Genomic DNA, 24477 nt, shown 5'->3' with positions numbered 1-24477 from the left:
AATGAATTTTAAACAATTGTATAATGAGCATGTTGCACAAGCATGGGAAAGAATGAAATCTTTGGTTAAAAATTGCCCAACCCATGGACTGACTACTTGGATGATCATCCAAACCTTTTATGCAGGACTGAATTTTTCTTCACGGAACCTATTGGATTCAGCTGCTGGAGGTACCTTTATGTCCATCACTCTTGGCGAAGCAACAAAGCTTCTTGATAATATGATGATCAATTACTCTGAATGGCACACGGAAAGAGCTCCACAAGGTAAGAAGGTAAATTCTGTCGAAGAAACCTCTTCCTTGAGTGATAAGATTGATGCTATTATGTCTATGCTTGTGAATGATAGGACTAATGTTGATCCTAATAATGTTCCGTTAGATTCATTGGTTGCACAAGAAGAACATGTTGATGTAAACTTCATTAAAAATAATAATTTCAACAACAATGCTTACCGGAACAATTCTAGTAACAACTATAGGCCATATCCTTATAATAATGGCAACGGCTATGGTAATTCTTATGGGAATTCTTACAAAAATAATAGGAATTCACCCCCTGGACTTGAAGCCATGCTTAAAGAATTTATTAGTACACAAACTGCTTTTAACAAATCTGTTGAAGAAAAGCTTGGGAAAATTGATATACTAGCTTCTAAAGTCGATAGTCTTGCTGCTGATGTTGATCTTTTGAAATCGAAAGTTATGCCTCATGAAAATCATAATAATAATATTGTTACTACAGCAAATGCCATCCAAGTTAGAATTAATGAGAATATAAGATTGATGGCCGAATTGCGTGCTAGGTGGGAAAGAGAAGAAAATGAAAAAGAAGATAATATAGCTAAAGTTTGGACTATTACCACCACTAGTAATGCTAATGCTACACATGTTTCTGCACCTCCTACTAATAATGGTAAAAGAATTGGTGTTGGCAATGTTTCCACTTCTAATGCAAAGCGCGAAAAACTGCCCGAAACTGCTAAAACTGCTGAAACTGCCTGTGATAAAACTGCTGAAATTTTTTCCAATATTGGGGATGATGATCCCATTGCTTTAGATTATAATGGTTTGAATTTTGATGATTTCCATATCTCTGAAGTTATAAAGTTCTTACAAAAACTTGCTAAGAGTCCTAATGCTAGTGCTATAAATTTGGCTTTCACGAAACATATTACAAATGCTCTCATAAAAGCTAGAGAAGAGAAATTAGAACGCGAAGCTTCTATTCCTAGGAAGCTAGAGGATGGTTGGGAGCCCATCATTAAGATGAAGGTCAATGATTCTGATTGTATTGCTTTATGTGATCTTGGTGCAAGTATTTCTGTTATGCCTAAGAAAATTTAAAATATGCTTGACTTGCCACCATTGAAAAATTGTTATTTGGATGTTAATCTTGCTGATCATTCTACAAAGAAACCTTTGGGGAAAGTTGATAATGTTCGCATTACCATTAACAATAATCTTGTCCCCGTTGATTTTGTTGTCTTGGATATTGAATGCAATGCATCTTGTCCCATTATATTGGGAAGACCTTTTCTTCGAACTGTTGGTGCTATCATTGATATGAAGGAAGGTAATATTAAATATCAATTTCCTCTCAAGAAAGGTATGGAACACTTCCCTAGAAAGAGAATGAAGTTACCTTTTGATTCTATTATTAGAACAAATTATGATGTTGACACTTTGTCTCTTGATAATACTTGATACACACTTTCTGCGCCTAGCTGAAAGGCGTTAAAAAAAAGCGCTTATGGGAGACAACCCATGTTTTTACTACAGTACCTTTATTTTTATTTTGAGTCTTGGAAGTTGTTTTCTACTGTAGCAACCTCTCATTATCTTAGTTTTGTGTTTTGTTGTGCCAAGTAAAGTCGTTGATAGTAAGGTTCATACTAGATTTGGATTACTGCGCAAAAACAGATTTCTTCGCTGTCACGAATCTGGGCAGAATTCTCTGTAGGTAACTCAGAAAATTATGCCAATTTACGTGAGTGATCCTCAGATATGTACGCAACTTTAATTCAATTTGAGAATTTTCATTTGAGCAAGTCTGGTGCCTCAATAAAATTCGTCTTTATGAACTGTTCTATTTTGACAGATTCTGCCTTTTATTTCGCATTGCCTGTTTTGATATGCTCGATGGATATTTCGATTCCATTGACTTTCAGTAGCTTTTTGCAATGTCCAGAAGTGTTAAGAATGATTATGTCACCTCTGAACATGTATATTTTGATTGTGCACTAACTCTCTAATGAGTTGTTTTGAGTTTGGTGTGGAGGAAGTTTTCAAGGATCAAGAGAGGGAGATGATACAACATGATCAAGGAGAGTGAAAGCTCTAAGCTTGGGGATGCCCCGGTGGTTCACCCCTGCATATATCAAGAAGACTCAAGCGTCTAAGCTTGGGGATGCCCAAGGCATCCTGTAACATCCCAAAAATTCAAAACAAAACAAATGAATTCCCCTAGTTCCAAATTTTGGAACCAACAAAAACTTTTATTAAATAGAGTGGGATACATAGTGATCTTGCTTAATTCTTGTGCTATTGCCATGATTGCTTGTTATAGTAGTTTTAAATAATCTTAAACCCTAAACCTCACCCCTCTCTTTTCACCATCCTAGTTAAAATAAAATAAAAGAAAATTAAATAATAAAAAGATATATGTGCCTATGGCTATTTCTATAAAACTTTACCCTAAGCTTTTCTACTTTTCTTAGAGGTTTGGAAAACCTTCATACACCTTACCTAGTACTTATCAAACCAATTCCAAGTGGTTTCCCAAGAAATTAAAAAGGAACTAAAAATGCCATAGAGGCATATGAGAGTAAAATAGCAAATTTGTGAATTTAAGAATCTTGACCCTAATACATGTTGTGAATGGAGGGATCACTCCTATATACCATTTCAACACACAACCACACAAATTGGGTCAAGCCAAGTCAAATTTAAAATCAAATGCAACATATGCATAGAGGCATATGTGACACATAGCCATAATACCCAAATTCTTGCCCTATGCCTTTAAACCTTGATCAAATGGTGGGAATCCATCTCTAAACCTAATCTAACACTAAATTGACCCTAACCCATGCCCAAGTAAAGCAAGGGGAACAATTTACAAGTTTAACGAAATATGACACATCACCTTTTATGTGTTATGGCCATTTTTGCAAATCTTTGAACAAGACCTTTTAAATTGGTTTCAATGGTCTTAAAATGTTTATAAACTAATAAGAACCACATTAGAGTCAACAAAAGTCAAATCAATTGGAGAGAAATCAAATGGTGAGGAATTCCCAATTTCACTCACATACACATAAGACCCAAATTTGCAAATCTTCAACCAAGGCCACCATTGCTTGATCTATTGTTTGTAAAATACTTATATAACTCAAACAAACCCAAATGCATCAAAGAAACCAGAATCAAATCAAAATTTAACTCAAAACCATCTCACATGTGATGATGGTCATTTGTGTGATTTTTAACATGATCCCCTTTTTACCCCTCTGGCTTTGACTTTTCCTCAACCAACCTTGGTCAACCAAAGCCATGTCATCCAAGAGCATGTCAAGGTCAACAACTTTCATGTTGACCATCCCTGCTGAAGTTGACCAGGTTGACCAGTAGAGAATTGCCAAGTGGAGACTTTGAATTAAAGAGAAGATGACCCACATTTTGAAACTTTGCAAATCTTCACCAAAATGAACACCACCACCACCATTCTTTCTCTTTAATTATATAAATGAGATTCCCCAAAAAGAATTCCAAAACTTGACCAAAAGTTTCATGCGGCCATTTTATCAAACACCTTGCAGGCAGATTTTGGCACTTGCAACACATGCTATTACACACTGGATTTTCGACTAAACTTTGCATGGTCAGAGGTGATCATCACTCCCCTACCTCCCCTGCATCTCTACATGTACTGCCTTGGTTGATTAAAGTGAGAAAAGGGGAGAGAAAGCTCATGCCGTACCCATGCCGGCCACCATGCCATTCATCCTCTCCATCTCCCTCTGAGCCCTTTCTCCTTGTCAACTAGCTCGCCTGCACTACTCTACGCATGCCAGTACCCTTCCTAGATAAAGGCTTGCACGATATTGGCCGGGACACCTCGTGCCCAGACGCGCCAGAACCGTGCCAGGCACGCGGTGAGCGCGCCCTGGCACGACACTGGACGCCGCAGTGCAACCACTCGCCAGCACGCTCTCGCCCTTCCCTCGCCTTCTCCCTTTGCACACGCACGCGCCTACACTCCTGCGTCCTCCTAGACATCCTCATCAGCACGCGGGAGCACTGGCAACGTCGCCATGATCGCACCTCTGCCGCGCCGGTACCGCAAGGATGGCAATGATACCGCACGCCCTTGTCCTCCCCTGGCCGTCCCTTCAAGCGCGCTAGCACCGCCTAGCAGTCGCCTACCCGACGCGCATCGTAGCTTGCCTCTTCGCGCCTCAGAACGCCGTCGCCATGATCGACTTCTTCCGCACCCCTCGGTCACCTCGCGTTCATATAAATAGAGCCCCTCCCGTGCTTCGAGCTCCACACCAAACTTGCTCCCCTCCTCCTTCTTGACCTCCTCGAACACTTCTCTCGCCCCAATTTCACCGGAGCCGCTCCAATTTGAAGCCGACGGCCGCCGGAGCCCGCAGATCGCCGTCGCCGATTCGCGCCGCCCCGAGCCTTGCCGCCGGTACCAGTCGACGTCTCGTCATCGACAACGTCGCCTAGCCTCCGCGCCAGCCCTGCGGGAACCTCCGTCACGCCGCCGACCCCCTACCTCGCCGGCGCAGCAAGCCTCCTCCCCCGACGTGGACGACGATCCCCCATCGTCCGATCCAGCTCTAATCGCACGGTCGATGTTGCCAGGTACCGATTCGGTGTTAAAGAGAGACTGACGCGCAGGCCCCACTTCGTCAGTTGGCCCGCTGCGTGGGAAGTGCTAGTTGGGCCAGCCCAGTCCCTTCCCCCTCGTTTCGGCCCATTCTGTTTTCCCGCGTGGCCCAATATTTCAAATTTGTTTTAATCTATTTGGTTCAAATCCAATACTGCTGCCCACTTCAAATTTGAATAGCTTTAAATCTACAAATCCAAATCTAGCAAATCAAAATGTTCCAGAAAGCTTCTGAAATTATCTAGCTAACCTCACTGGATTCAACCTCTTTTGTTGTGTAGATTTTGAATAGCAAAAATAACAAACCAGAGACTTTTCAGTATTCAAATAAATATTAAAAATCAACCAATTTGAATTTTGAAGTGAATCCAATTGCAATAATTCACATTTAACAAACTCTAATTTATTATGAAAAAATATGATATATGTTCTGTATATGATCATGGGCTAGAATCAAAATATTGGCTATGTAGTCAATACTAGCCCATTTAAACTATTTCCAATTTTAGGAATTTAAACCAATGAGGTGTAGCACCTCATTTAAATCATTCTCACAAGTAATATGAAGTAATGTGTTGACCCTTAAATACTTAGGCTCATACTTGCTCACTTGTAGATTTTTAAATCTAAATAGTATTTCATTTGCAATAGTTATTTAAATCACATGAGATGATGAATCTCATTTAAATCATTTTTCTCAAATGATAAGTGTGAAGTGTTGACCTTGGTCAACATGTGATCACTCCTGGTTATTTGAAAAGATTAAATCTTAAGAAGAATTCAATGAGAGGAAATTATTTCTCCAAACCAAAGAGAAACCCTAACTTCAATGTTCAATAAGAGGAAATTATTCTCCTATTATTAAATAAGGAAACCCTAGCTTAATGTGTGAATAGATGTTAAGTAATGATGCTAGATCCATTGTGTGAGCCATTAAGGCTAATTAAGACTACTTAAGTGTTGTTTGGTGATTGTATCCTCGTATTCGTTTATAGACGCTAGTACCGGAGACTATCAAGAGGAAGAGGTCTTCTACCAAGAGGAAGAGCAAGAAAACTTTGATCACATCACCAACCAAGGCAAGCTATACTATGGCAAGCTATATTATGGCAAGCTATTACCAATGCAAGCTAGACTAATGCAACTATTTTGGTTGCAAGTTTATATTCTTGTCAAGTGCAAAGCTCTACAAGAGCAAGGCACCATTACATTTTTACCTTATGAACCTATCCCAAGTTTTTACCTTACAAGCTTTATTTGATTTTATTTATCAAAGTTACTTTTTGATTTATGATTCACTTGGTTGAATTATAGAGTAGTACAAGAGCATCACACTTAGCCTAGCAAGCTCCAAGATACTTAGCACCCCTCATAACTAGTGGCTAGTGCTCAATATTAAAAGTGACTACTCTAGTTGGGAACTTGTGAACTGAAATGACTTTGAAAACCTTGGAATGATAAGTCATTCTATTGAGAGATTTTGAAGGTGAATATGACTGGTGAATGACTTGGTGAATTTTACGAAAACTGATGGTTGGGTTCGGATGCGATACCATTCCAATTTTACAAGTACCCCCACAATACCTGAATCTGGGTAAGGCTTAGCTGGAAACTTATGTATTTTAGTATGGGTTCCCTCTGAACAAGCGTCATAGGGGTTATGCCGAGGCTGCCTCCGTACTGGTGAAGTGATGTGAAATGATGTGAAATGAGGTGAATGTCCGGCCCAAGCCCTGTGCAGTTCCCAGGCTGACCGCGTGTCTTCACTGGGAGGCCAAGCTCATGGGGAGAGGTGCCTATACTAGAGTATGTAAATGAAAGGTTAGGATTGGTAGTTCGCGTACTACGTACGATAAATCAGGGCCAGTTACCCCTGACGAACTATTGCAATTGTTGTGGCACAAGTGTACAACCTCTGCAGAGTTAAACCTATTCGAATAGCCGCGTCCGCGGTTATGGACAGTTGGAAAGGCCATACTGTTCCGTCATCAGAACTTTTCTAAAAATATGAATGGTGACTTGTGACTTGAATTGAAAGGTGACTTTGACTTTGAATCACAACTGAGTTGTGGGAATGACACTAATGGTCCCACTTGAGTTAGTTGAGCAAAGGAAGGTTTTTGATTATTAAAGTGCTTATGAAATAAAACTGGCTTTATGCAAATAAAACTAGAGCTTAGAACCCCCTTACTATAGTTGATAGTATTTACCTTAGTATTAGTTTGCAAGTACTTTAAAGTACTCATGGCTGTGTCCCTGGCTATTCAAATGGCCAGACTATGAAGAGGAGTACCAGAACCCGGACGAAGGACAGCAGGACGTCTACGACAACTAGGACCACTCCTGACATCAACAGTTGCCTGTGGAATAGATGGACTACTACTACTCTACTTTCGCTTCCGCTATGTGTTATGTAATGAATAAATAGAACTTCTATTATTGTAATGAGACTGGATCATGTGATCCTTTATTTGTAAGACGATTATGGTATGTAATGAATGATGTGTGGTGATATCAATCTATTATGTCTCGCAAAAACAATATTCCAGGGATTGCGAGGAATGGCATAATAGGCATCTGGACTTAAAAATCCGGGTGTTGACAAGTTGGTATCAGAGCCATTGTTGACCTTAGGAGACCCTAGTTAGAATGGACATCTGCAAAACTTAGTTTCAAAAACCAAAGAAGTGAATATTTGTGAAAAACTTATTCTCACTCTTACCCTTGAAATCTTTTTCAAAATGAGAAATTCATGCTCTACTTTTTCTTTGTAGCACTATCTAAAATTTGGCACACTTGAATACTTCTCTAATTTACTCCTCCTCTTTGTTCATAGATGGAATACAAATGGGAGTGCTATCAGCTTGGTCACGGAGGAGAACTGAGGTTCGAAAAGGATTTGAAGCAGCTAGTGGAATATCTAGGACACCCGTATCCCGAGTTCTTCGGAATACCCCGCAACAACCACCCCGGAGAACCCCCTCGGTGGGAAGTTTCAACTGATCTCCGAAGAAAGCTGGGAGCCCCGGTATGGGAAACCATCTGGTTTTCTGTAACAGGAAACACTTGGAAGGAAGGACTAGTCAGAGCTATGCAAGAAGCAATTTTCCGTCTGTGCGGACAAAATGAGAACCAGATCAAGAACACTCGCTTCATCTACTACCCAAGACAGGATTCCATGGGAAGACCGATGACCATGCCACCACGTACGGAGATGAACCCCTATGTAGCACACCAGGACTTCAGGATGTACAAAACCTGCAGGGATTTGGACAACGCCCTTGCCTCTCGCCAAGCACATTACCCGTGAAGACGAAGAATTCCACCCTGAAGAGTAGTATTACCCCAGCACTTAAGTAGGTGTGAGTTGTATCAGGATCCCCTTGTATCATAGAGCGAATGAATGGTTCTTCAAACCAACGGTGTGTTAGCTTTGTAATATGTGATGTTTGGTATGAATGAAAAAGTGTTGTTGGTTTTTACCCCCGTAACACTACTCAAGTTTTCAATATTATGAACTTTTTAAACTTTAACAAAACAAACCATAGAAATTTCCCTCTTATCTTATCATCTACATCAATGTTTAAATGGCCCCACCAACCCGCAACGCCACCCAGGATGCCATGATGCAACTGCTGCAGACGATGATGGCAGACCGAGAAGTCGAGAGAGCTGAACGCCAAGCCAACATTGCTGCACTGCAACAGATAGCTCAGAACAATCAAGGCCACGGAAACCACGATCACCCTGGATCGAAGCTGAAGAACTTTCAGCACACCAACCCTCCGATGTTCAAGAAGACTGAAGAGCCCCTCGATGCCGATGACTGGCTCCAGACCATGGAGAACAACCTCGAAGTTGCGGGAGTAGAAGCCGCAGAAAAAGTACTGTTCGCCACCCACTACCTGTCAGGACCTGCCAGAGCCTGGTGGACAAGTGCCCGTGCAATGAATGCGGGACAGATGATGACATGGGAAGACTTCAAGCTGAAGTTTAGCAAATACCATGTGCCCCAAGGACTGATCAAGAAGATGAGAGACGAGTTCCGTGAACTCAAGCAAGGAAGGATGTCCGTGGTGGAATACCGCGACAGGTTTCTCACTCTGTCAAGGTACGCCCCGGATGAGACCGACACCAATGAGAAAAGGAAGGAGAGATTTCTGAACGGACTGCACGACGAGATGCAAACTGTGTTAGTGAACATTCCATTCGCTGACTTAGAAGCCCTCGTAGACTCAGCCATACAGATGGAAGGAAAGCTGCATCAGGCCAATGAGAACCGCAAGCGCAGAATGATGAACCAGAATGGGCCCCACAATGCCCAGAAACACCGCAACAACCACTCTAGAGGATTTACCCCAAGAAACAACAGGCCACCTGCTCAGACTTATCGCCCCAACTACACCAACAACAACGGAGGACCCCCGAAGCCCGGAGGTAACAACAACAACCCCAACAGCAACAGCAACAATGGGAACAACAACAACACCAACACTGGCCCGAAGACTGGAAGCAATGCCATCCCCGTCACCCCGAAGGACAAGTCCACCATCAACTGCTATGAATGTGGAGTTGTGGGTCACTACTCCAACGAGTGCCCCAAGAAGCTTGCCAAGATTGCCGCCAACACCGCTGCACCTGCCCAGCAACAGCGTCGCTTCGCCGGTAGAAGGAACCAGAACAACAACAACGGCCGCCTCTACCACATGACTGTCACTGAAGCTCAGGAAGCACCCCAGAACATGCCAAGTATGTCTTCCTGTTAATAAAATGCTCAATCTCTCTTAGGAACCTAACTTTTCTTAAAATCTCGGGACGAGATTTGTTTAAGGGGGAAGGGTTTGTAACATCCCAAAAATTCAAAACAAAACAAATGAATTCCCCTAGTTCCAAATTTTGGAACCAACAAAAACTTTTATTAAATAGAGTGGGATACATAGTGATCTTGCTTAATTCTTGTGCTATTGCCATGATTGCTTGTTATAGTAGTTTGAAATAATCTTAAACCCTAAACCTCACCCCTCTCTTTTCACCATCCTAGTTAAAATAAAATAAAAGAAAATTAAATAATAAAAAGATATATGTGCCTATGGCTATTTCTATAAAACTTTACCCTAAGCTTTTCTACTTTGCTTAGAGGTTTGGAAAACCTTCATACACCTTACCTAGTACTTATCAAACCAATTCCAAGTGGTTTCCCAAGAAATTAAAAAGGAACTAAAAATGCCATAGAGGCATATGAGAGTAAAATAGCAAATTTGTGAATTTAAGAATCTTGACCCTAATACATGTTGTGAATGGAGGGATCACTCCTATATACCATTTCAACACACAACCACACCAATTGGGTCAAGCCAAGTCAAATTTAAAATCAAATGCAACATATGCATAGAGGCATATGTGACACATAGCCATAATACCCAAATTCTTGCCCTATGCCTTTAAACCTTGATCAAATGGTGGGAATCCATCTCTAAACCTAATCTAACACTAAATTGACCCTAACCCATGCCCAAGTAAAGCATGGGGAACAATTTACAAGTTTAATGAAATATGACACATCACCTTTTATGTGTTATGGCCATTTTTGCAAATCTTTGAACAAGACCTTTTAAATTGGTTTCAATGGTCTTAAAATGTTTCTAAACTAATAAGAACCACATTAGAGTCAACAAAAGTCAAATCAATTGGAGAGAAATCAAATGGTGAGGAATTCCCAATTTCACTCACATACACATAAGACCCAAATTTGCAAATCTTCAACCAAGGCCACCATTGCTTGATCTATTGTTTGTAAAATACTTATATAACTCAAACAAACCCAAATGCATCAAAGAAACCAGAATCAAATCAAAATTTAACTCAAAACCATCTCACATGTGATGATGGTCATTTGTGTGATTTTTAGCATGATCCCCTTTTTACCCCTCTGGCTTTGACTTTTCCTCAACCAACCTTGGTCAACCAAAGCCATGTCATCCAAGACCATGTCAAGGTCAACAACTTTCATGTTGACCATCCCTGCTGAAGTTGACCAGGTTGACCAGTAGAGAATTGCCAAGTGGAGACTTTGAATTAAAGAGAAGATAACCCACATTTTGAAACTTTGCAAATCTTCACCAAAATGAACACCACCACCACCATTCTTTCTCTTTAATTATATAAATGAGATTCCCCAAAAAGAATTCCAAAACTTGACCAAAAGTTTCATGCGGCCATTTTATCAAACACCTTGCAGGCAGATTTTGGCACTTGCAACACATGCTATTACACACTGGATTTTCGACTAAACCTTGCATGGTCAGAGGTGATCATCACTCCCCTACCTCCCCTGCATCTCTACATGTACTGCCTTGGTTGATTAAAGTGAGAAAAGGGGAGAGAAAGCTCATGCCGTACCCATGCCGGCCACCATGCCATTCATCCTCTCCATCTCCCTCTGAGCCCTTTCTCCTTGTCAACTAGCTCGCCTGCACTACTCTACGCATGCTAGTACCCTTCCTAGATAAAGGCTTGCACGATATTGGCCGGGACACCTCGCGCCCAGACGCGCCAGAACCGTGCCAGGCACGCGGTGAGTGTGCCCTGGCACGACACTGGACGCCGCAGTGCAACCACTCGCCAGCACGCTCTCGCCCTTCCCTCGCCTTCTCCCTTTGCACACGCACGCGCCTACACTCCTGCGTCCTCCTAGACATCCTCATCAGCACGCGGGAGCACTGGCAACGTCGCCATGATCGCACCTCTGCCGCGCCGGTACCGCAAGGATGGCAATGATACCGCACGCCCTTGTCCTCCCCTGGCCGTCCCTTCAAGCGCGCTAGCACCGCCTAGCAGTCGCCTACCCGACGCGCATCGTAGCTTGCCTCTTCGTGCCTCAGAACGCCGTCGCCATGATCGACTTCTTCCGCACCCCTCGGTCACCTCGCGTTCATATAAATAGAGCCCCTCCCGTGCTTCGAGCTCCACACCAAACTTGCTCCCCTCCTCCTCCTTGACCTCCTCGAACACTTCTCTCACCCCAATTTCACCGGAGCCACTCCAATTTGAAGCCGACGGCCGCCGGAGCCCGCAGATCGCCGTTGCCGATTCGCGCCGCCCCGAGCCTTGCCGCCGGTACCAGTCGATGTCTCGTCATCGACAACATCGCCTAGCCTCCGCGCCAGCCCCGCGGGAACCTCCGTCACGCCGCCGACCCCCTACCTCGCCGGCGCAGCAAGCCTCCTCCCCCGACGTGGACGACGATCCCCCATCGTCCGATCCAGCTCTAATCGCACGGTCGACGTTGCCAGGTACCGATTCGGTGTTAAAGAGAGACTGACGCGCAGGCCCCACTTCGTCAGTTGGCCCGCTGCGTGGGAAGCGCTAGTTGGGCCAGCCCAGTCCCTTCCCCCTCGTTTCGGCCCATTCTGTTTTCCCGCGTGGCCCAATATTTCAAATTTGTTTTAATCTATTTGGTTCAAATCCAATACTGCTGCCCACTTCAAATTTGAATAGCTTTAAATCTACAAATCCAAATCTAGCAAATCAAAATGTTCCAGAAAGCTTATGAAATTATCTAGCTAACCTCACTAGATTCAACCTCTTTTGTTGTGTAGATTTTGAATAGCAAAAATAACAAACCAGAGACTTTTCAGTATTCAAATAAATATTAAAAATCAACCAGTTTGAATTTTGAAGTGAATCCAATTGCAATAATTCACATTTAACAAACTCTAATTTATTATGTAAAAATAAGATATATGTTCTGTATATGATAATGGGCTAGAATCAAAATATTGGCTATGTAGTCAATACTAGCCCATTTAAACTATTTCCAATTTTAGGAATTTAAACCAATGAGGTGTAGCACCTCATTTAAATCATTCTCACAAGTAATATGAAGTAATGTGTTGACCCTTAAATACTTAGGCTCATACTTGCTCACTTGTAGATTTTTAAATCTAAATAGTATTTCATTTGCAATAGTTATTTAAATCACATGAGATGATGAATCTCATTTAAATCATTTTTCTCAAATGATAAGTGTGAAGTGTTGACCTTGGTCAACATGTGATCACTCCTGGTTATTTGAAAAGATTAAATCTTAAGAAGAATTCAATGAGAGGAAATTATTTCTCCAAACCAAAGAGAAACCCTAACTTCAATGTTCAATAAGAGGAAATTATTCTCCTATTATTAAATAAGGAAACCCTAGCTTAATGTGTGAATAGATGTTAAGTAATGATGCTAGATCCATTGTGTGAGCCATTAAGGCTAATTAAGACTACTTAAGTGTTGTTTGGTGATTGTATCCTCGTATTCGTTTATAGACGCTAGTACCGGAGACTATCAAGAGGAAGAGGTCTTCTACCAAGAGGAAGAGCAAGAAAACTTTGATCACATCACCAACCAAGGCAAGCTATACTATGGCAAGCTATATTATGGCAAGCTATTACCAATGCAAGCTAGACTAATGCAACTATTTTGGTTGCAAGTTTATATTCTTGTCAAGTGCAAAGCTCTACAAGAGCAAGGCACCATTACATTTTTACCTTATGAACCTATCCCAAGTTTTTACCTTACAAGCTTTATTTGATTTTATTTATCAAAGTTACTTTTTGATTTATGATTCACTTGGTTGAATTATAGAGTAGTACAAGAGCATCACACTTAGCCTAGCAAGCTCCAAGATACTTAGCACCCCTCATAACTAGTGGCTAGTGTTCAATATTAAAAGTGACTACTCTAGTTGGGAACTTGTGAACTGAAATGACTTTGAAAACCTTGGAATGATGAGTCATTCTATTGAGAGATTTTGAAGGTGAATATGACTGGTGAATGACTTGGTGAATTTTACGAAAACTGATGGTTGGGTTCGGATGCGATACCATTCCAATTTTACAAGTACCCCCACAATACCTGAATCTGGGTAAGGCTTAGCTGGAAACTTATGTATTTTAGTATGGGTTCCCTCTGAACAAGCGTCATAGGGGTTATGCCGAGGCTGCCTCCGTACTGGTGAAGTGATGTGAAATGACGTGAAATGAGGTGAATGTCCGGGCCAAGCCCTGTGCAGTTCCCAGGCTGACCGCGTGTCTTCACTGGGAGGCCAAGCTCATGGGGAGAGGTGCCTATACTAGAGTATGTAAATGAAAGGTTAGGATTGTTAGTTCGCGTACTATGTACGATAAATTAGGGCCAGTTACCCCTGACGAACTATTGCAATTGTTGTGGCACAAGTGTACAACCTCTGCAGAGTTAAACCTATTCGAATAGCCGCGTCCGCGGTTATGGACAGTTGGAAAGGCCATACTGTTCCGTCATCAGAACTTTTCTAAAAATATGAATGGTGACTTGTGACTTGAATTGAAAGGTGACTTTGACTTTGAATCACAACTGAGTTGTGGGAATGACACTAATGGTCCCACTTGAGTTAGTTGAGCAAAGGAAGGTTTTTGATTATTAAAGTGCTTATGAAATAAAACTGGCTTTATGCAAATAAAACTAGAGCTTAGAACCCCCTTACTATAGTTGATAGTATTTACCTTAGAATTAGTTTGTGAGTACTTTAAAGTACTCATGGCTGTGTCCCTGGCTATTCAAATGGCCAGACTATGAAGAGGAGTACCAGAACCCGGACGAAGGACAGCAGGACGTCTACGACAACTAGGACCACTCCTGACGTCAACAGTTGCCTGTGGAATAGATGGACTACTACTACTCTACTTTCGCTTCCGCTATGTGTTATGTAATGAATAAATAGAACTTCTATTATTGTAATGAGACTGGATCATGTGATCCTTTATTTGTAAGACGATTATGGTATGTAATGAATGATGTGTGGTGATATCAATCTATTATGTCTCGCAAAAACAATATTCCGGGGATTGCGAGGAATGGCATAATAGGCATCTGGACTTAAAAATCCGGGTGTTGACACATCCCCTTCTTCATCGACAACATTATCAGGTTCCTCCCCTGAAACTATATTTTTATTCCGTCACATCTTATGTGCTTTGCTTGGAGCGTCGATTTGTTTTGTTTTTGTTTTGTTTGAATAAAATGGATCCTAGCATTCATTGTGTGGGAGAGAGACACGCTCCGCTGTTGCATATGGACAAATATGTCCTTAGGCTTTACTCATAGTATTCATGGCAAAGTTTCTTCTTCGTTAAATTGTTGTATGGTTGGAAACGGGAAATGTTGCATGTGGTAGTGTATAATAAAATACTTGTAGAACATTGAGCTTTGATAACTTGATTCTTTGCAAATGTTTTGAGGTATTTAGATGGTAAGGCTTGCTGGATAAATAAGTTAAAATTAGTAGTGGATTGTTGTCTTTAAGCTTGTGCCGTACTACAAACTCTATTTAAATAGTTGAAGGCGTAGTTGGACTTGATAGCTTTCCATGTCTGAGAGTTCATCGTAATAACTAAGTTGTGCTGAAGGTCGAGGGAGCTAGCGGGGTACTTGTGCCACCGTGAACGGCCCTCCTTGGAGTAAATTTTAATCATGCTCTTAATGATGAACCTGCTAGTTGTTTGCAATAAGCTTGTGAGTTCTTTTTGACTAATGTTAAGCTACGGTTTTTGGCACTTCCACCATCCAAATTTGCTAGCCTCTTCGGTACTGTGCATTGCCTTTTGCTCACATTGAGAATTGTGCATACTTCGCCGGTACATCCAAACCTGTGGGAGAACTTTCTCTTGTTCTCCTACACATAAGCCCATACATCTCCTCAAAACAGCCACCATACCTACCTACCACAGCATTTCCATAGCTGTTCCGAGATATATTGCCATGCAACATCCATTTTACATTACATTCCATGTTGTCATTTATTATTTATATATTGCTTTGCATGATCATATACAGCTGATGTGTGGTTTACCCATGTTACGCTAGATCATTGCACATCCTGCTACATTGGCAGAGGCATACAGTTTCATACATTATGTTTCATTCATTATGAGTTATTTGTACCAAAAAGTGTGTTGTCATATTAGGATGTTGCCCCTAAAAATGAAAAGAGCCGTGGAGGCCATCAAAAAGAAAAAAAAGAAGAAGAAAGAAAAAAAAATGAAAAGAAAAAAAAAGAAAAAAAAGAAGGGAAAAAAGGAAAAAAAAGAGAATAAAGAAAAAGGGGCAGCATTACTATCTTTTATCCAAACTTGTGCTCATGTTTTAGCACCCGCATTATTCATAGTCATCATTTGTGCTCATGTTTAGCATCTACATTCATATGAGAGAGTTTTCATGTTTTACTAGTATAACTATGTGGGGAATTTACACTATAGAACTTGGGTTGTATATTCCAATGATGAGCCTCCTCAAAAGTGCTCTAGGTCTTCGTGAGCAACCAAGTTGGATGCACCCCCACTAGTTCCATTGGAGAGCTTTCATACACATATAGCTCTATGTGCATCCGTTGCATGGCAATCACTACTCCTTGCATAGCTTCGATCATAAGGCTTCCTCTTGTCTAACGGTCATTTACAGCTTTGCAAGCCTTTCTTCCATTTGGCCTTCCAAACCCCCATTAACGTTCTTTATGCCATAACATCCTGGTGCTAATACCAAATGCTTGCGCTCACCGGTTGAGTAGACTTCGAAACAGTTGATTCATGACGTTCATGTTTATGTTTACTTGACTGAATCCTTCTTATGTTGTGAAAATTTACTTGATGCTTGGAATGAAGGATAGAACTTCTATGCTGAATACTTAACACATCCTTAATGAACTTTGTACGGTTGCATGTCTTTAAAGCAATAGTTCATGAAAACTTCTAGCTTGTCTAACTCTTGCATTATCATCTCTTATATCAATATAGACACTTGCTTTGAATGATTTGATCTCAGCTCATATGCTTTACAATAGTATGATCAAGGTTATGATGGCATGTCACTCCAGAAATTATCTTTTTTTATCGTTTACACTGCTGGACGAGCGAAACTAAGCTTGGGGATGCTGATACGTCTCCGACGTATCGATAATTTCTTATGTTCCATGCCACATTATTGATGATATCTACATGTTTTATGCATACTTTATGTCATATTTATGCATTTTCTGGAACTAACCTATTAACAAGATGCCAAAGAGCCGATTCTTTGTTTTCTGCTGTTTTTGGTTTCAGAAATCCTAGTAAGGAAATATTCTCGGAATTGGACGAAATCAACGCCCAGGGGCCAATTTTCACACGAAGCTTCCAGAAGACCGAAGAGTCAACGAAGTGGGGCCACGAGGTGGCCAGGAGGTAGGGCGGCGCGGCCCAGGTCTTGGCCGCGCCGGCCTGTCTCCTGGGCCCCTTGCGACGCCCCTTGACCTACCCTTCCGCCTACAAATAGCCTTCGTCGCGAAACCCCCAATACCGAGAGCCACGATACGGAAAACCTTCCAGAGACGCCGCCGCCGCCAATCCCATCTCGGGGGATTCAGGAGATCGCCTCCGGCACCCTGCCGGAGAGGGGAATCATCTCCCGGAGGACTCTACACCGCCATGGTCGCCTCCGGAGTGATGAGTGAGTAGTTCACCCCTGGACTATGGGTCCATAGCAGTAGCTAGATGGTTGTCTTCTCCTCATTGTGCTTAATTGTCGGATCTTGTGAGCTGCCGAACATGATCAAGATCATCTATCTGTAATGCTATATGTTGTGTTTGTTGGGATCCGATGAATAGAGAATACCATGTTATGTTGATTATCAATTTATATCTATGTGTTGTTTATGATCTTGCATGCTCTCCGTTATTAGTAGAGGCTCTGGCCAAGTTTTTGCTAGTAACTCCAAGAGGGAGTATTTATGCTCGATAGTGGGTTCATGTCTCCGTGAATCTGGGGGAGTGACAGAAACCTCTAAGTTTATGGATGTGCTGTTGCCACTAGGGATAAAACATTGATGCTATGTTCGAGGATGTAGTTATTGATTACATTACGCGCAATACTTAATGCAATTGTCTGTTGTTAGCAACTTAATACTGGAGGGGGTTCGGATGATAACCTGAAGGTGGACTTTTTAGGCATAGATGCATGCTGGATAGCGGTCTATGTACTTTGTCATAATGCCCAATTAAATCTCACTATACTCATCATAATATGTATGTGCATGGTCATGCCCTCTTTATTTGTCAATTGCCCAACTGTAATTTGTTCACCCAACATGCTATTTATCTTATGGGAGAGACACCACTAGTGAACTGTGGACCCCGGTCCTATTCTTTACATCTGAAATACAATCTACTGCAATTGTTCTGTAACACCCCAAATTTCAATGAAAAAGAAAGTTAGAGAATTCCAGAAATACAAAATTTCAAACCAACAAAAACTTTTCTTTTGCATATAGTACCATGCATAGGACTTGTGCATTTGAGTGATGTGCCATGATGATTGTTATTACTTGTTTTGGTTATGCTCTAAAACCCTAGAGTGATCATGTGAAGATCACCAACCAAATAAATCAAAGTGGAAGAAATTCCCATAATTGAAAAACCCTAAAAACCCTCACATATGCCCTATGGCATTTTTATAAATTTTGACCCTAGACCTATTTTGTCTTCACCATTAGTGGAATAATGTTACTAAACAATTATCCCAACTTTTGGAAGCAAGGGTTCACAATTCAATTGATTTTCCAACACTTTTCCCACTCACATGTGATGATGACCAAATCTGCCAATTATAGTCTGGTCACCACTTTGAGCCCCTGCAATTCAATTTTTCCAAACCAATCTTTGCTAACTCTTTGCACCATTTCAAAGTCAACATCAAGGTGAACAATTTTGATGAAGACCACCCTGCCAAATTCATCTTTGATCACTAGCTATGCTCATCCAAAGTTGCAACTTTATATTAAGATCAACAATCTCCCCTTAGCCATTTTGGCCAAATTTTGAAATCTAATTTCTCCACCACCACCTCAATTCATCTCTGGTCAATTACAACTTATCTCAACCTTCACATATCACAAACTTTCACCTTTTGAACTTTTTCCAATTTGGATAATTTTGCAATTTCCAAAATTGGGCACTATTTGCAACTATTGCAAATAGTGATCTACCTCATCCAAATTTGACCAAAGCTATCCTACAATGCTCCCTGGTTCCCTCTCTCACTAACCCTAGCATAGAAACCCTAGGGAGGGAGAGAGAACAAGCAAGACATGGCCATGCCGGCCCATGCCGGCCATGTTCTTCTCCCCCTCTCATCCTTGCTCGCCACCCCTGGCCCTGGCGCCCACACTCTCCACCGCACCCTCCTACACCACCTAGCACCGGCCATCGTCGAGGTAGACGCCGTAGCTCGCCGGAGATCGCGCGCCCATGTCGCCGGCATGCCGCTCGCGTCGCGACCATGCGCGCATGGACGCGCACTGGCCACGTGCCGCGCCACCACTTCGAGCACGCCCTGGACCCTCTCTCGACACGTTGAGCACCGCAGCTGACACCACGACACCGCCAGACATGGCCACGACAAGACCCTGGACCGCCGCCGCCGTAGACGGGGAAGAAGATCCCGCCACCGCCGCGGCCGTCGTGGAAACAACGCGACCCAACCAAGCCTCCCCCGACCAAGCTGTCGCTGCCGTTAGACTCGCCAGGAACCGCAGAACAGCACCACGCCCTCGCCTAGCTCACTAGCTCGCCGGAGACGCCGCGCCCAGGTCGCCCGCATCACTGCCCCGCCACCCTCTCTCGATCCTATAAATAGAGCGTTCCCTGGACAGAACTGAGCACACCACCTCGCTCCCCACCTCTCACAGCTTCTCCACCACCTCTCCACTCACTCGATCGTCGCCGGAGTTGCTCCAATTTGAAGATCGACGCCGCCAGTACCCGGAGGTCGCCGCCGTCGATTGGAGCTGTTCCAGGAGGAGCCGCTGGTACCAGGAGCTTCGCCGTCGTCGACAACTTCCCCGAGCACACTGCCCACCCTAGCTGGAGCCACGGTTAGCCCTCCGACCCCCTAGGTCCGCCGCCAGCACGTCGGGTTCTCGTCGGAGAAGACGATGAACCTCGACCGTCCGATTTGCTTCTAATCCAACGCCCCACTTTAAAACGTACCGGTTCGGGTTTTAACAGCCACTGACGCGTGGACCCCACGCTGTCAGCACGCCGCGCGTCTGTGGACCGTGGTGGGCTGGAGTGGGCCGTGTTAATTCAAATCGGCCCAGCCTCGTTTTCCCGCCGGCCCTTTTATTCAAATTTCGTTTAAATCTTTCTCACCCAATTTCAATACTGCCCAAACTTTGAAATTAAATAGTTTCAAATTGGCTAAACCAAATTTAGTGAATTTGACATTGTTGGAAAGCCACTGAAATTCTCTATCCAATGCCACTGGCCTCTTGGTCAAATTCTTTGTAGAATTAATGTGACAAAAATAACAAGCCAGGGACTTTTCCCTATTCAAATAATTCTTAAAAATCAACCAAAATAGATATTAAGTTAATTCCAACTCTAATAGCTCACTTTTGACTTACACTAATTGTTTATGCAATAAAATGGTGTGGTCACTTTGCATGATCATGCCATGGTTTTGTGAATGGATATTTTGACTAGTTTAACTAGTTGATATTGTCCAAAACTATTAAAGTTAAATTGTGTGAAGTATTACACTTCATTTAAACTTGTCTCACATGAATTCATGGGATGTTTGGGCCCCTGGTTCCAAACTCTCTTATATGAATTACTTGAGATTTAAATCAAATGTAGTGTTATTTAAATGGCATGAGGTGTTCCACCTCATTTAAATCATTCTACCAAATGATGATGATGATGAACATTTGATTTAGGTCAATATGAGTTCATCCATGATTGTTGGAGAAATTAAATCTTAAGAAGATTTCAATGAGAGGAAATTATTTCTCAAGAACCCTATGGAAACTATCATTTACATATGGACTACAAATTCTATTTAAATCCCACCACCCATGCACCCTAGTTTATTTCTGTGTGTGCATAGAGTAGTTGTGTGTTTATTTGTGATGTGTGGAATAGCCATTGAATTAGTGAGTAATTATACTCGTATTCAAATTTAGACGGTAGCACCGGAGAGTACGCCGAAGAAGAAGGTTGCTACCAGGAGGAAGAGGAGGAACAGTTTGAGAACTACCAAGGCAAGCTAAATTACTATGCAAGCTTTTATTCTTGCCAAGTGCAAAGCCCTTTGGGGCAAGGCACCATGTCTTACCTTTTCTTATGTGAACCCATCCCAAGTTTTTACTTGTTTTCCAAATGATTTTCCTTTTATAGTTAACTTTGGTCAAAACACAAGTTGGTTTTTAGAGTAGTGAGTTAGCCTTTTCCAAGCAAAGCAAGGTAGCACCTCTCATGAATTAGAGCTAGTGCTAATGAACTAAACTTGACTACTCTAGATGGGAACAATGTGATTTTGAAAGGGATTTGAAACCTTGGAATGAAGATGCATTCCATTGAATGATTTTTGAAGGTGAATATGACCAAGAGAAGATGGTGATTTTTTTGATAAAACATGATGTTGGTTTGAATGCGATACCTTTCCAATTCTCAAGTACCCCCACAATACCTGATTATGGGTAGGGCTTAACTGGAAGTTTATGCGTCTTAGTATGGGTTCCCTCTAAACAAGCGTCATCGGGGTTACGCCGAAAGCTGCCTCTACCACAAAAGAAACGATACGATATGATGCGAAATGAGGTGAATGTCCGGCCCAAGCCCTGTGCAGTTCCCAGGTTGACAGTTGGTCTTCACTGGGAGGCCAAGCTCATGGGGAGAGGTGCTCATACTAGGATTCGTAAGTGAAAGGTTATGGTTGATGATCCGCGTACTGTGTTACGATTATTCGGGGAAATCCCGACGGATGAAATCAAATGTTGTGGCACAAGTGTGCAACCTCTGCAGAGTGTAAACCTATTCGAATAGCCGCGTCCACGGTTACGGACGGTTGGAAAGGCCATACAGTTTCCGATGTCATATCTTTGAAAATGATGTTGAAAGGTGATGGTGAAATGACTTGTGGTGGATTGAATTGAAATCACCACTTGAATGGTGGGAATGACACTAATGTTCCCCCTTGGGTTAGTTAGCACTTGAATAAGTTTTCTCAAAATTTTGTGAACCAAAACTAGCTTTATGCAAATAAACTAGAGCTTAGCAAACCCTACTAGAATGTCTAGCATTTTTTCTTAGTATTAGTTTGCGAGTACTCAACGTACTCACGGCTTTGTCCCTGGCTATTCAAATGGCCAGAGTATGAAGATGAACAAGGAGATGACCAGCAGGATGCCTACGACAACTAAGCGCCTTCCGACGTCAAGCGTTGGCCTGTGGACTAGAGAGTCCTTGTATCTTACGCTTCCGCTATGTTGAACTATGAACTTGTGTTTGTTCGTTGATCAATAGATCAACTATTCGTGTAATATGGATCATGTGATTCCAATTTGTAAGACTTATGGGTTGTGATGAATGATGACTGTGATACTTAACTATTATGCCTCGCAACAACAATATTCCTGGGATTGCGATGTATGACATAATAGGCATTCGGGCCTAAAAATCCGGGTGTTGACAAGTTGGTATCAGAGCCATTGTTTGACCTTAGAAGACCTTAGTTAGAATGGGCGTTCTGAAAAATTTAACTTTGAAATCAAATGAAAGGACTTATTTGTGAAAATTTACTACACTCTTGTCTTTGAGACTTTGCCAAAATTTGATCATGTTCTATCTTATTTAAATCAACTTAAAACCTTGCCACACTTTGCACTCTCTAACTTACTCATCCAATTCTCTTTCAGATGGAGCCGAATGAACCCCTCAACACCAAGTTTTATCAGCTTGGAAACGGAGGAAGCTTGATCTTCGAGCATGACCTCGACTCCCTGTCGGATCACCTTGGCCGCCCACACCCCGAGTTTCACGGGATTCGAGGTGGACGACCAGCCGGGAGGAACTGCAGTGGATTATCACTGCCGACTTGAGGGGCAAGCTGGAGCCTCCCACCTCGGAGAGGATCCTTTTCTCTTTCAGGGAAAGCAACTGGCTCGACGGGCTTGCACGTGCTCTTCAGGAAGCACTTGCTCGTCTGTGCGGACAGAATACCGAAGCCCTTCGTGAGGAACGCTTTGCGCATCTCGCACGGCGTAACTCTGACGGAAGACCCATGGATGTGCCACTCCACCCCCAGTTGAGGCACCATGTGGATCACTTGGACTTCATGCTCTACCAGACTCAGAGGGACCTCGACGCCTCTCGCGCTTACGCGAACCAGACCCATGCTCACATCATCGAGCAGGGTGAGGCGATCAAGCTACTCAACAACGACCGCAGGAACCTTCGCCAGCAGCGTGCCAAGAAGGACGCTACGATTCGCCGCCTTCGCGACCGGATCGCGTCACTTGAGGCCACTGTCACGGCCCAGGAGGATCAGATTCGTCACATGGAGGAGGACGATGAAGGCATCGATATTCAGGGAGGAGACGCCTTTCTGAGCGATGACGATGACTTTGAGGAGGACGAGAACACCGAGGAGGAGGACTACGAGTTCCTGGAGGCCGGACAGGATGACTACGTCCCGATTGATATCGACGATGAGGAGTAGTTGCACTAGTTTCACTTATAGTAGGTGTGAGTTGTATCCCGTCCTTTGTATCGTAGCATGAGAATGGTTCTTAACACCATGGGAGTATGTGTGTAGTTTGTACTATGTGTTGCCTGAATGAATGAATGTTATGTTTGTCATGAAAAAATTACAAGTTTTCAAATGTTTTTCAAACTTAAATGAACCATAGAATGTTCCCTCTTATCTCATGATCTTCTATACCTTCAGATGGCCCCTCCGAATCGCACCAACGACGCGATGATGCAGCTTCTGCAAACCCTGCTTGCAGACCGGGAAACCGAGAGAGCCGAGCGCCAAGCCAACATCATCGCCTTGCAGAACATCGCCCAAGGCCATGGAAATCATGACCACCCCGGATCCAAGCTCAAGAACTTCCAGAACACCAACCCTCCGGTGTTTAGCAAGACCGAGGAGCCCCTCGACGCCGACGATTGGCTCCAGACTATGGAGAACAATCTGGAAGTAGCTGGAGTGGAAGCCAACGAGAAGGTGTTGTTCGCCACTCACTACCTCGCTGGACCAGCTCGCGCTTGGTGGACAAGTACCCGTGCCATGAACGGAGGTCAATTCATGACTTGGGAGGATTTCAAACTCAAGTTCAGCAAGTACCATGTACCCCCGGGTCTTATCAAGAAGATGAGGGATGAGTTCCGTGAACTGAAACAAGGTCGCATGACGGTGGTTGAGTACCGCGACAAGTTTCTCACCTTGTCAAGGTATGCCCCTGATGAGACGGACACCGTTGAAAAGAGGAAGGAGAGATTCCTGAACGGGCTGCATGATGAGATGCAGACTGTCCTCGTCAACATCCCCTTCGCCGACCTCGAAGCCCTTGTTGACTCCGCCATCCAGATGGAGGGCAAGTTGAACCAAGCCAATGAGAACCGCAAGCGCCGCATGGCGAATCAGAATGGATCAAGCCACCCCCAAAAGTTTCGCCCTAGCTCAAGCGGAGGTTTCAATCCGAGACATAACAAACCCCCGATGCAGAACTCTCGCCCCGGTT

This window comes from Lolium perenne, chromosome 4 (genome assembly GCF_019359855.2).
Source record: "Lolium perenne isolate Kyuss_39 chromosome 4, Kyuss_2.0, whole genome shotgun sequence".
In the NCBI taxonomy this organism is placed as follows: Eukaryota; Viridiplantae; Streptophyta; class Magnoliopsida; order Poales; family Poaceae; genus Lolium; species Lolium perenne.
The sequence above is the reverse complement of the archived record's forward strand: the minus strand, read 5'-3'. Positions refer to the sequence as shown.